General features: G+C 51.0%; 1 protein-coding gene across 1 annotated transcript in view; it reads right to left on the bottom strand.

Annotated features, from left to right (window-relative positions):
• Nucleotides 1-1,751: 1,751 nt before the first annotated feature.
• Nucleotides 1,752-14,557, bottom strand: part of LOC140421793 (uncharacterized) — a 28,072-nt gene continuing 15,266 nt past the window's right edge. The window contains exon 2 of the transcript XR_011947092.1: nt 1,752-3,038. The gene's annotated coding sequence lies outside the window, so the exon portion shown is untranslated. The remainder of the gene's footprint in view (nt 3,039-14,557) is intronic.

Below are 14,557 nucleotides of genomic sequence, written 5' to 3'. Positions count from 1 at the left end.
CTTCCAATCGCTCTTTTATCCTTGTGAAATGTGCAACCAGATATTCGCAAGAAGGCTCAGAGAGAATCAGACGACTGGAGACGACGTCGTGAGACCGACCAGTCAAGCAGAAAGAAACCCTCTGACAGGGCCCATTGACCAACAGAATTAATAAAATTCAGTCATAGAATTTACAGTGCAGGACAAGGCCATTTGGTCCATCGAGTCTGCACCGGTCATTGGAAAGAGCCCTCCCGTACTCAAGCCCTCGCCTCCACCCTATCCCGTAACCCCACTTAAATGTTTTTGGACACTAAGGGCAATTTAGCACGGCCAATCCACCTAACCCGCACATCTTTGGACTGTGGGAGGAAACCAGAGCACCCGGAGGAAACCCACACAGGCCCGGGGACAACATGCATCTCCACGCAGACAGTGACCCAAGCCAGGAATCGAACCTGGGACCCTGGAGCTGTGAAGGAGCTGTGCTAACCACTGTGTTACTGTACTGCCCAAATTCCTGGATGTAATTGAGAACAGAAACAAAATCAGCAGAATCCAATCAGTTCTGAACTTGTTGGTGTCTCAGAAAGTGCGATGAATTACTAAATCCCTTCACACATTAAGAGCAGGTGAACGGCCTCTCCGCAGTATTAACTCCCTGGTGTGACTGCAGACGGCATAACCAAGTGAATCACACAAATAAACGGGTGTGAGATAATTGGGACTGTGGAGACATGGCTGCAGGATGACCAGGGATGGGAACTGAATATATTCAGTATTTAGGAAGGACAGACAAAAAGGAAAAGGCAGTGGAGTGGCAGTGCTGGTTAAAGAGAAAATTAATGCAATAGTGAGGAAGGATATTAGCTCCGACAATGTGGAATCTGTATGGGTAGAGCTGAGAAACACCAAGGGACAAAAACATTAGTGGGCATCTGTGGTGGTATGTATTAGGGGTAGTACGGTACCTGTGATGCCGAGAGGCTATTGGTAGACAGACACTGGGTCCTGATTGGATCTGCCGCCTGCTGGCTCCACCCAGTAAGGCGGCGTATAAGAGCCCGGGTTCTCCCAGCAGCCGCATTCTGTAACTGAGCTGCTGGGGAACAAGTCTTGCTTAATAAAGCCTTCGATTGACTTCATCACTTCTCGTCTCGTGAGTAATTGATTGTGCCACAGCATCATATATTGACACCCAAACAGCAGTGGTGATGTTGGGAATGGCATAAAACAAGAAATTAGGCTGATTGTAAAAGTTTAGATAAGTATGTGAAGAGAAAAAGATTGGTGGAGATAAATGTAGGTTCCTTACAGTCAGAAACAGAGGAATGTATAATAGGGAACAAAGAGATGCGTGAGCAAATAAATACATAATTTGGTTCTGTCTTCACAAATGAGGGCACAAATCAGATACCAGAAATGTTGGGGACGCAGGATTTAGTGAGAGGGAGGAACTGAAGGAGATCAATATTAGTAGAGATATGATGGGGAAATTGATGGGATTGAAGGCTGATAAATCCCCAGGGTCTGATAATCTGCATCCCAAAGTACTTAGGGAAGTGGTTCTAGAAATAGTGGATGCATTGGTGGTCATCTTCCTGGATTCTATAGACTCTGGAACAGTTCCTTCAGATTGGAGGGTGGCTTATGTAATTCCACTGTTTAAAAAGGGAGATCGAGAGAGAACAGGGAATTATAGATCAGGAAGCCTGAAATTGGCAGTGGGGAAAATTCTAGAATCCAATATTAAAGATTTTATAGCAAAGCACTTATAATAATAATCTTTATCGTCACAAGTAGGCTTACATTAACACTGCAATGAAGTTACTGTGAAAAGACCCCAGTCGCCACATTCCGGTGCCTGTTTGGGTCACAGAGGGAGAATTCAGAATGTCCAATTCACCTAACAGCACGTCTTTTGGGACTTGTGGGAGGAAACCGGAGCACCCGGAGGAAACCCACACAGGCACGGGGAGAACGTGCAGACTTCACACAGAGAGTGACACAAGCCGGGAATCGAATCTGGGACCCCAGTGTGAATTCACTGATGTTTCTGCAGGATGGATAACCGAGTGAATCCCTTCCCACACAGAGCAGGTGAGCGGCCTCTCCCCTGTGTGAATTCGCTGATGGTTCCGTAGGTTGGATGAAGCTCGGAATCTCTGCCCACACTGGGAGCAGTTGAATGGCCTCTCCCCAGTGTGAACTAGCAGGTGTCTCTGCAGACTGGATCACCGAGTGAATCCCTTCCCACACTGAGAGCAGGTGAATGGCCTCTCCCCAGTGTGAACTCGCTGATGGATCCGCAGGGTGGATGCATCAATGAATCCCTTCCCACACTCAGAGTAGCTGAACGGGCGCTCACCACTGTGAATTCGCTGGTGTGTCTGCAAGGTGAATGAATCACTGAATCCCTTCCCACACTGAGAGCAGGTGAATGGCCTTTCCCCAGTATGAATTCGCTGATGTTTCCGCAGGTTGGATGAATCACTGAACCCCTTCCCACACTGACAGCAGGTGAATGGCCTCTCCCCAGTGTGAACTTGCTGGTGTGACTGCAGGTTGGATAAAGCACGGAATCCCTTCTCACACTTTGAGCAGGTGAATGGCCTCTCCCCAATGTGGCTGCGTCGATGAGTCTCCAGCTGAGATGGGACTCTGCATCCCTTCCCACAATCCCCACATTTCCACGGTTTCTCCATATTTTGGGTCTCCTCGTGTCTCTCCAGATTGGAGAGTCAGTGGAAGCCTTGTCTACACACAGAACATGTGCACTGTCTCTCCTCACTGTGAATGGCATGATAGTTTTTCAGGCTGTGTCATAGTTGAAGCTCTTTTCAGTCAGTTCACTGGAATACTCTCTCTTGGGTGTGTGTTGTGTGGGTCTTGCTGCTTTTCCAGTCACACTCACGTTTAAAATCTTTTGAAGCCGATTGATCGGACAAACATTTCTCTTTCTCGCCGATGATATTCAGATCAGAAGGAATCGAGTGAGTTTGTCATATCGAGACGTGATGTTTGAGATTTCGGTCTATAATTCCTCCTCTTCCAATATCCTTGAAAAATAATTTACAAAAGTCATCATTGTAAAAGTCAACAATCTTTGGCGGGTAGGATCAAGGAAAACCCTTTTACACACATGTGAGAAATATGAGAATGACTAGAGCGAGGGTAGGTCCAATCAAGGACAGTAGCGGGAGATTGTGTATTGAGTCTGAAGAGATAGGAGAGGTCTTGAACGAGTACTTTTCTTCTGTATTTACAAATGAAAGGGGCCATATAAGCTCGAGGAAATACTTGTAAGGAAGTACATAAAAAGCAAGAGGGTAGTTTACACGTACATAAAAAGCAAGAGGGTAGCCAGGGAAAGGGTTGGCCCACTGAAGGATAGGCAAGGGAATCTATGTGTGGAGCCAGAGGAAATGGGCGAGGTACTAAATGAATACTTTGCATCAGTATTCACCAAAGAGAAGGAATTGGTAGATGTTGAGTCTGGAGAAGCCTGGGTCACATTGAGATCCAAAAAGACGAGGTGTTGGGTGTCTTAAAAAATATTAAGGTCGAGAAGTCCCCAGGGCCTGATGGGATCTACCCCAGAATACTGAAGGAGGCTGGAGAGGAAATTGCTGAGGCCTTGACAGAAATCCTTGGATCCTCACTGTCTTCAGGTGATGTCCCGGAGGACTGGAGAATAGCCAATGTTGTTCCTCTGTTTAAGAAAGGTAGCAAGGATAATCCAGGGAACTACAGGCCGGTGAGCCTTACAACAGTGGTAGGGAAATTACTGGAGATAATTCTTCGAGACAGGATCTACTCCCATTTGGAAGCAAATGGACGTATTAGTGAGAGGCAGCATGGTTTTGTGAAGGGGAGGTCGTATCTCACTAACTTGACAGAGTTTTTCGAGGAGGTCACAAAAATGATTGATGCAGGTAGGGTGTGGATGTTGTCTATATGGACTTCAGTAAGGCCTTTGACAAGGTCCCTCATGGTAGACTAGTACAAAAGGTGAAGTCACACTGGATCAGGGGTGAGCTGGCAAGGTGGATACAGAACTGGCTAGGTCATAGAAGGCAGAGAGTAGCAATGGAAGGCTGTGACCAGTGGTGTTCCGCAGGGATCAGTGCTGGGACGTTTGCTGTTTGTAGTATATATAAATGATTTGGAGGAAAATGTAACTGGTCTGATTAGTAAGTTTGCAGATGACACAAAGGTTAGTGGAATTGCGGATAGCGATGAGGACTGTCAGAGGATACAGCAGGATTTAGATTGTTTGGAGACTTGGGCGGAGAGATGGCAGATGGAGTTTAATCCGGACAAATGTGAGTTAATGCATTTTGGAAGGTCGGGAATATACAGTGAATGGTAGAACCCTCAAGAGTATTGAAAGTCAGAGAGATCTAAGAGTACAGGTCCACAGGTCACTGAAAGGAGCAACACTGGTGGAGAAGGTAGTCAAGAAGGCATACGGCATGCTTGCCTTCATTGGCCGGGGCATTGAGTATAAGAATTGGCAAGTCATGTTACATAGACATAGAATTTACAGTGCAGAAGGAGGCCATTCGGCCCATCGAGTCTGCACCGTTTCTTGGAAAGAGCACCCTACCCAAGGTCAACACCTGCACCCTATCCCCATATCCCAGTAACCCCACCCAACACTAAGGACAATTTTGGACACTAAGGGCAATTTATCATGGCCAATCCACCTAACCCGCACATCTTTGGACTGTGGGAGGAAACCGGAGCACCCGGAGGAAACCCACGCACACACGGGGAGGATGTGCAGACTCCGCACAGACAGTGACCCAAGCCGGAATCGAACCTGGGACCCTGGAGCTGTGAAGCAATTGTGCTATCCACAATGCTACCGTGCTGCCATGTTGCAGCTGCATAGAACCTTAGTTAGGCCACACTTGGAGTATAGTGTTCAATTCTGGTCGCCACACTACCAGAAGGATGTGGAGGCTTTAGAGAGGGTGCAGAAGAGATTTACCAGAATGTTGCCTGGTATGGAGGGCATTAGCTATGAGGAGCAGTTGAATAAACACGGTTTGTTCTCACTGGAACGACAGAGGTTGAGGGGCGACCTGATAGAGGTCTACAAAATTATGAGGGGCATAGACAGAGTGGATAATCAGAGGCTTTTCCCCAGGGTAGAGGGGTTAATTACTAGGGGGCATAGGTTTAAGGTGAGAGGGGCAAGGTTTAGAGTAGATGTCCGAGGCAAGTTTTTTACACAGAGGGTAGTGGGTGCCTGGAACTCGCTACCGGAGGAAGTGGTGGAAGCAGGGACGATAGTGACATTTAAGGGGCATCTTGACAAATACGTGAATAGGATGGGAATAGAGGGATACGGACCCAGGAAGTGTAGAAGATTGTAGTTTAGTCGGGCAGCATGGTCGGCACGGGCTTGGAGGGCCGAAGGGCCTGTTCCTGTGCTGTACATTTCTTTGTTCTTTTGTTTGTTGAAGATGTGTTGGGCATTTTGAAAAACTTGAGGATAGACAAGTCCAACGGGCCTGACGGGATATATCCAAGGATTCTATGGGAAGCAAGAGATGAAATTGCAGAGCCGTTGGCAATGACCTTTTCGTCCTAACTGTCAACAGGGGTGGTACCAGGGGATTGAGAGTGGCGAATGTCGTGCCCCTGTTCAAAAAAGGGACCAGGGATAACCCTGGGAATTACAGGCCAGTTAGTCTTACTTCGGTGGTAGGCAAAGTAATGGAAAGGGAACTGAAGGATAGGATTTCTGAGCATCTGGAAAGACACTGCTTGATTAGGGATAGTCAGCACGGATTTGTGAGGGGTAGGTCTTGCCTTACAAGTCTTATTGAATTCTTTGAGGAGGTGACCAAGCATGTGGATGAAGGTAAGGCAGTGGATGTAGTGTACATGGATTTTAATAAGGCATTTGATAAGGTTCCCCATGGTAGGCTTCTGCAGAAAGTAAGGAGGCATAGGATAGTGGGACATTTGGTCAGTTGGATAACGAACTGGCTAACCGATAGAAGTCAGAGAGTGGTGGTGGATGGCAAATATTCAGCCTGGAGCCCAGTTACCAGTGGCGAACCGCAGGGATCAGTTCTGGGTCCTCTGCTGTTTGTGATTTTCCAGTGACAGCCAGGTGATGGAGCTGAGGGCTGAATTTAGCTGAGAATAAAGGGGCCTGTGCACTGATAGAGACAGGAAAGGCTCGAGGCCTGACTGGGAAATGGATCTCCAACTAATCAGTGGTGGGAGGTGATAGGGGCTGATGGTGATGCGACCCCCAGGGTTCAGTTCCCCTGTCACCAAAGCGGGGAGTCACGGGAACAGGGTACAGAGGAGTCAAAGGAAAACCATTTGGGACCAAAACATTGTGAACATCTTTTTACTCGGATTGTCTTTGATCCTAAAGTAATTTTCTGTTGGTTAAAAAAACTATGTTCTGTTTCATCAATAAACTTTTAACCAGAAAATATTTGCATTTGTTGGACTTTTCTTGATTAAATTTGTTCACTTTAGGGACAGTGGGTGAGAGGGGTTGACAGACTCTTTAACAGAAAGTGAGTCCCTCTAAGGTAATTGGCAAAGAAGCCAGAGGGGTAGAGGAGATTTGATTTTTCTTTTGATAGTGTTTGAAAATGGGGTTCAGGGAGTCTGAAAATGGGGTTCAGGGAGTCTATTGTGATTGACTAATTCCTTGAGGAAGTAACAAGGGATGTCAATAAAGGGGAACCTGTAGATGTGCTTTATCTGGATTTCCAGAAGGTATTTCCCAAGGTGCCACATCAAAGGTTATTACACAAAATAAGTGCTCATGGTGTGGGGTCAACATATCAGCATTGATAGAGGATTGGTTTGCGAACAGGAAGCAGCCAGTAGGTATAAATGGGTCATTTCTGGGTGGGTAAGATGTGACAAGTGGAATGTCATCAGGATCAGTGCTGGGCTCCCAACCATTTACAATCTGTATGAATGTGTTGGATGACGGGATTGAATGTATGACTCAAATATAGGCAGGGAAGTAATTTGTGAAGTGGATATAAGGAGTATGCCAAGGACAACAAATAGAGAATGTACAAAGTCACCCAAGGCCATAATCGAACCTGGGTCCCTGGCAGTGCGAGGCAACAGTGCTAACCACTGTAGTCCCGTGCTGCCCCTTCGACTGACGCTTTACTGTGGCTGGGTCAAACTCCTGGAATTCCCTCAGGAACAGCACAGTGGATGTCCCAATACCCCCGACTGCAGCGGTTCAAGAAGGCAGCTCACCACCTCTTTTTTTAATGAAAATATATTTATTAAAGTTTTTTAACCAAACAATTTTTTCCCCTTACAAACAATGAACCCCCCCCCCCTCCCCCCGTAACAAAATAACGCAAAATCGCCCTGAGCAAGATATATACATGGTAAGATGAAATATTACCCGTTCGTGCCAGTTTCCCCCACCCTCCATGTTATCCCCCGCTCGTCCGTCCCCTCAAACAATCTCTCGTTCCCCCCTCCCCCAGGGTTGCTGCTGACCGACCTTCCTCTAACGCTCCGCGAGGTAGTCTAGGAACGGTTGCCACCGCCTGTACAACCCCTGCGCAGACCCCTTTAAGGCAAACTTAATCCTTTCCAACTTTATGAACCCAGCCATATCATTTATCCAGGCCTCCAGGCTGGGGGGGCTTCGCCTCCTTCCACATTAGCAAGATCCTTCGCCGGGCTACTAGGGATGCAAAGGCCAGAATGCCGGCCTCTTTCGCCTCCTGCACTCCCGGCTCGTCCACTACTCCAAATATTGCTAGCCCCCAGCTTGGCTTGACCCAGACTTTCACCACCTGAGATATTGCTCCCGCCACTCCTCTCCAGAACCCTTCCAGTGCCGGGCATGTCCAAAACATATGGACATGGTTCGCCGGACTCCCTGAGCACCTTCCACATCTGTCCTCTACCCCAAAGAACCTACTCAACCTCGCCCCCGTCAAGTGCGCTCTGTGAACCACCTTAAATTGTATCAGGCTGAGCCTGGCACACGAGGAGGAGGAATTAACCCTACCTAGGGCATCAGCCCACAAACCTTCCTTGATCTCCTCCCCCAACTCCTCCCATTTACCCTTCAACTCTTCTGCTAGCGCTTCCCCCTCTTCTTTCATCTCTTGGTGTATTGCCGAAACCTTGCCCTCCCCGACCCATACACCCGAGATAACCCTGTCTTGAATTTCCTGTGTCGGGAGCAGCGGGAATTCCCTGACCTGTCGCCCCACAAAAGCCCTCACCTGCATGTATCTGAATGCATTTCCCGGGGGTAGCTCAAACTTCTCCTCCAGTGCCCCTAGGCTCGCAAATGTCCCGTCGATGAACAGGTCCCCCATTCTTCTAATCCCCGCCCAGTGCCAGCCCTGGAACCCCCCGTCCATCTTCCCCGGGACAAACCGGTGGTTACCCCTGATCGGGGACCACACCGAGGCTCCCACCGCACCCCTATGCCGTCTCCACTGGCCCCAGATCCTTAACGTTGCTGCCACCACCGGGCTCGTGGTGTACTTTGATGGCGAGAGCGGCAACGGCACCGTCACCAGCGCCCCCAAGCTCGTTCCTTTGCAGGACGCCATCTCCATCCTCTTCCATGCCGCCCCCTCCCCCTCCATAACCCACTTACCGATCATCGCCACGTTTGCTGCCCAGTAGTAGCTCCCTAGTTTTGGCAGCGCCAGCCCTCCTTGGTCCCGACTGCGCTCCAAGTACCCTCTCCTTACCCTCGGGGTTTTGTTAGCCCACACAAACCCCATAATACTCCTACCTACTCTCTTGAAAAAGCCTTTGGTGATCACGATGGGGAGGCCCTGGAACACAAACAAAAACCTCGGAAGGACCACCGTTTTGACCAACTGCACTCTACCCGCCAACGAGAGCGGCAACATGTCCCAGCTTTTGAAGTCCACCTCCATTTGGTCCACCAACCTCATCAGATTCAGTTTATGTAGGGCCCCCCAGCTCCTGGCTATCTGGATCCCTAGATACCAAAAACTCCCCTCCGCCCTCCTCAGCGGTAGGTCCGCTATCCCTCTTGCTTGGTCCCCTGCCTGTAGTACAAAAAGCTTGCTCTTCCCTACATTGAGCTTATAGCCCGAGAACTCCCCAAACTCCCTCAAAGTCTGCATGACTTTCACCATCCCCTCCATTGGGTCCGCCACATTTGGCAGCAGGTCGTCCGCGTATAGCGACACCCGAAGCTCTCCCCCCCCTGCGGACCACCCCCTCCATTTATTAGACTCCCTCAGTGATATGGCCAAGGGTTCGATCGCCAATACAAACAACAGGGGGGACAAAGGGCACCCCTGCCTCGTTCCTCGGTACAGCCGAAAGTACTCCGACCTCCGCCGGTTCATCACCACACTCGCCACTGGGGCGCTGTAGGGGAGCTTAACCCAGCTAATAAACCCTCCCCCGAACCCAAACCTACGCAACACCTCCCAGAGGTACTCCCACTCAACTCGGTCAAAGGCCTTTTCCGCGTCAATGGCTGCCACTATCTCCGCCTCTCCCTCCTCCGATGGCATCATTATCACGTTTAAGAGCCGCCGCACATTCGTATTTAATTGCCTGCCCTTTACAAATCCCGTCTGGTCCTCATGTATCACCCCCGGGACACAGTCCTCAATCCTCGTGGCCAGCACTTTTGCCAATAGCATAGCGTCCACATTTCGCGAAATCGGCCTGTACGATCCACTTTGCAGTGGGTCCTTGTCTCGCTTCAGGATCAAGGAAATTGTCGCCTCCGACATTGTCGGGGGCAGGGACCCCTCCTCTCTTGCCTCGTTAAAGAAAGGTCCTCACTAGTAACGGGGCCAACAGGTCCGCATACTTTCTATAAAACCCCACCGTGAACCCGTCCGGCCCCGGGGCCTTCCCCGCCTGCATGCTCCCCAAACCCTTACTCAGCTCCTCCAACCCGATTGGTGCCCCCAAACCAGCCACCTCTTGGTCCTCCACCCTCGGGAACCGCAGTTGGTCCAGGAATCTTCCCATCCCCTCTTCTCCCCCTGGGGGCTGCGATCTGTACAGCTCTTCGCAGAAGGCCTTAAATACCTTATTTATTTCCGTTGCACTCTGGACCGTAGCTCCCCCACCATCTTTGACTCCCCCTATTTCCCTCTCTGCTGCCCTCTTACGGAGCTGGTGTGCCAGCATCCGAATGGCCTTTTCCCCGTACTCGTAGGTCGCCCCCTGCGCCTTCCTCCACTGTGCCTCCGCCTTCCCCGTGATCAACAGGTCAAACTCCGTCTGGAGCCGTCGCCTTTCCCCCAAGTAATCTTTCCTCCGGGGCCTCTGCGTATCTCCTGTCCACTCGCAAAATCTCCCCCACTAACCTCTCCCTTTCCGTGTCCTCTGTCTTCTCCCTATGAGCCCTGATGGAGATTAGCTCTCCCCTGATCACCACCTTCAACGCCTCCCATACCACCCCCACCTCCCCGTTGTCGTTGGCCTCCACGTACCTTTCAATACACCCCCTTACCTTACCACACACCACCTCATCTGCCAACAGTCCCACATCCATCCGCCACAGCGGGCATTGGTCCCTCTCCTCTCCCAGCCCCACTTCCACCCAGTGCGGGGCATGGTCCGAAACGGCTATGGCCGAATACTCCGTCCCCTCCACCCTCAGGATGAGCGCCCTGCCCAGCACAAAGAAATCTATCCGGGAGTATGCCTTGTGCACGTGGGAGAAGAAAGAAAATTACCTGGCCCGCGGTCTTGCGAACCTCCATGGGTCCACTCCCCCCATCTGGTCCATAAACCCCCTGAGCACCTTGGCCGCCGCCGGCCTCTTTCCCGTCCTTGATCTGGAGCGGTCTAGTTCTGAGTCCAGCACTGTGTTGAAGTCCCCTCCCATTATCAGTCCTCCTACCTCCAGGTCCGGGATGCGCCCCAACATGCACTTCATAAATCCAGCATCATCCCAGTTTGGGGCGTATACATTAACCAACACCACCCACGTCCCTTGCAACCTACCACTCACCATCATGTATCTCCCTCCATTGTCCGCTACGATAGTCTTGGCCTCAAATGACACATGTTTTCCCACCAGAATTGCCACCCCTCTGTTTTTCGCGTCCAGTCCCGAGTGAAATACCCGTCCTACCCATCCCCTTCTTAACCTAACCTGGTCCGCCACCTTCAGGTGTGTCTCTTGGAGCATAGCCACGTCTACCTTCAGTCCCTTCAAGTGCACGAACACTCGAGCCCGCTTCACCGGTTCGTTCAGGCCCCTCACGTTCCACGTTATCAGCCGGATTGGAGGGGCTCTCACCCCCCCGCCGACTAGCCATCTCCTTTTCTGGGCCAGTCCCGTGTCCACGTCTCCCTCACCTCCGTCCCGGCCACCTCCTCTGTGTCCCATTCCCTTTCAGCCAGTGCAGCAGCAACCCTGTTTTCCCCCCTTCTCTCCCCCCCGCTAGACCCCCGTCTAGCTTTTTTGCTCCCCCCATGTCACTCCCGTAAGTCAGCTGACTCCTGCTGACCCCGGCTTCCCCCGCCATCCCTTTGATCCCCCGTGTGGGAATCTCCCCATCAGTAAATGTTCCTACACTCCCCCTCCCACCTTTCTTCCCGCGCGCGGGAGAAAACCCCACGCTTTCCAGAGCCTGCCCCGCCCCCCCTGACGCAGCTTCTGTTGCGGCCTTCTCTCGTCCCCAGCCCATATAACCATCCCTGCGCGTGCTTACCCCCCTATATACAACCGCCATCATACTTCAACCCTCAAATACCCCTCAAATACCCCCCACCCTCGCAAACCCTCAATTAGAGTCCAACTTTTCAGTTAATACAAAGGTCCACGCCTCTTTGGGTAGTGGTGTTGGTCGTTATATGTGGCCCACAGTCGCGCTGGCTGCAACATTCCAAATTTCACCCCTTTCCGATGCAGCACCGCTTTGGCCCGGTTGAAACCCGCTCTCCGATTAGCGACCTCCGTGCTCCAGTCCGGGTATATTCTAATCTCAGCATTGTCCCACTTGCTGCTCCGCTCCTTCTTGGCCCATTTCAGGACCCTCTATCTGTGAACCGTTGAAATCTCACCACCATCGCCCTTGGCGGCTCGTTTGCTTTGGGCTTCCTCGCCAGCACCCGGTGCGCCCTTCCAGCTCCAGCAACCCCGGGGGGGCCTCCGCATCCATCAGCGCCCCGATCATCGTGCCCGCATATGCCGCGGCGTCGGCCACCTCCACTCCTTCTGGGAGACCCAGGATCCTCAAATTGTTTCTCCTCGACCTGTTCTCCAGGTCTTCGAGTCTTCCCGCCCACGTCTTGTGTAGCGCCTCGTGCCGCTCCACTCTCTCTGCCAGGCCCAAGAGCTCGTCCTCATTCTCACTCACTTTGTCCTGGATCTTCACCTCGCGGGCTTTCTGGGTTGCCCCAAGTCCTTCAATTAATGCCAGCATCGGCGCCACCATCTCCTTGCGCAGCTCCTCGAAGCAGCGCTTGATGAATTCTTGTATCTCTTCTTTGTCCCCGGCCGCCGCCATTTTGTTTATTTTACCCTTCTTCTCCCGCTGCTCCAGTGCAGTTTTTCTGGCCGTTTCGCTGCGGGTCCGGTCCATACAGGTTAGTGGGGGACCTCTCGCCTCTCTTCCCCACGGATTGGCTGTGTAAAAAATCCCGTTGGGGCTCTTCTATCGAGCCCGAAAGTCCGTCTTCGCGGGAGCTGTCGATTTGTGCGGCTTAGCTCCGCATAGCCGCAACCGGAAGCCCTCACCACCTTCTCAAGGACAATTAGGGATGGGCAATAAATGTTGGCCTCGCCATATCCCATGAAAGAATAAATAACAAATTCCTGCCGTGGAGATGAGATCCTGTCCTGGGGCGGGGCTTGGAGCACCGAGTGGGCGGGGCTTGGAGCACCGGGTGGGCGGGGCTTGGAGCACCGGGTGGGCGGGGCTTGGAGCACCGAGTGGGCGGGGCTTGGAGCACCGAGTGGGCGTTCACCTTGTAGCGTCCTCATGGACTCCATCACCCAATGACTGCGCACGCGCACTGCAGCATTTCGCCCCTCAGCAAGATGGCGGCCGTTAATCTGGGTTTTCGTCGGAGAACCGCAAGCGCAGACTGGTCGCTTTTAATTCTGGGTTCTGGGCCTACACCGGGTGTTTATGAAGCCTCTCAAACCACTTGCCAGTACTATCGCTCCCCGCTCGCCTGCAGTTTCTAATTCTGAACGGCTACGAATTTCATCCCAAGAACATCGTTCCAGTGTCGGCACTGCGCATGCTCTGGATCACAATGCCCGGGGAGTGATTGGCGGCAGTTTCGGACCAATGGGAAGCTCGAGGACCGAACGGGAGCGGCTGGTCCTCCAGCCAATCGGAGTGAATGAGGGGCGGAGCTGAGCCCGGATCTCCCTCATTGGCTGAAACATGCATCATTTTGAAAGCTGATTTGTCTCAGACCCCAGGAGAAAACTGGTTGTGGCTTTGAACAGATGAAACCCTGTGGGTGTGGAGCATTACAAAATTTGTTACTGAAATGTGGCAACATGATGAAACAATCCACCAACAATTCAGGGGCTGATTTAAATAAATAGCGAGGCAGACAGGGTATGTCACCCTGAGATCAAGGATTCCCTGGTTTCTGTTGGTGGACAGGCAGAAGGGTTAGGACAGGTTAGGGAGGAGGTTAATACTGTCATCATTCAGAACAACAGACTATAAAGGAACAACTAAGGAACTTTTCTGACCAATTTAATATTCACATAATATATTTGTAAATCAGAGACAGAAGGACAGAATTTCTAATAATAATAATCTATGGTAATCTTTATTGTCACAAGCAGGCTTACATTAACACTGCAATGAAGTTACTGTGAAAAGTCCCTAGTCGCCACATTCCGACGCCTGTTCGGGTACACTGAGGGAGAATTCAGAATGTCCAAACCACCTAACAGCACGTCATTCAATTTGCAATCAGTTTGGAGATCACTACGATATTTTTCATTCCCAAACACTTTGTCTTGAAAGAAGCCAAATCTTGAAAAGGCAAAGTCTTTAGTTTAAATCATCACTGTGCTGTTCAGTGGGAAGGGTTAACTTCTCTGCTCTCAAGTGTGTTGGAACAAACGTTCTCAAATGTGCACGACTGTGTTGACTTTACGTAACTTTATTTTCAGATATGAAATGAATCAGCACTATGGCTTCACAGTGCCAGGATCCCAGGTTCGATTCCCGGCTTGGGTCACTGTCTTGCGGAGTCTGCATGTTCTCCCTGTGTCTGCGTGGGTTTTCTCCGAGTGCTCAAGTTTCCTCCCACAGTCCAAAGATGTGCAGGTTCGGTGGATTGGCTATGCTAAATTGCCCTTAGAGTCCAAAAAGGATTAGGTGGGGATAGGGTGGACGTGTGGAGATAGGGTGGAGGTGTGGGGAGAGGGTGGAGGTGTGGGGATAGGGTGTGGGTGTGGGGATGGGGTGCTCTTTCCAGGGGCCGGTGTGGACTCGATGGGCCGGGCGGCCTCCTTCTGCACTGTAAATTCTATGAAACACATTTTAAACTTTGTTTTCTCAATTCTTTTGGCAACTTTTTCAGCTTTGCCCAAATTTGTTTTTGCCCCCCT

Source organism: Scyliorhinus torazame, chromosome 5, assembly GCF_047496885.1.
Source record: "Scyliorhinus torazame isolate Kashiwa2021f chromosome 5, sScyTor2.1, whole genome shotgun sequence".
In the NCBI taxonomy this organism is placed as follows: Eukaryota; Metazoa; Chordata; class Chondrichthyes; order Carcharhiniformes; family Scyliorhinidae; genus Scyliorhinus; species Scyliorhinus torazame.
Note: the sequence above shows the minus strand (reverse complement) of the source record. Positions and strands in the feature narration are given on the sequence as shown.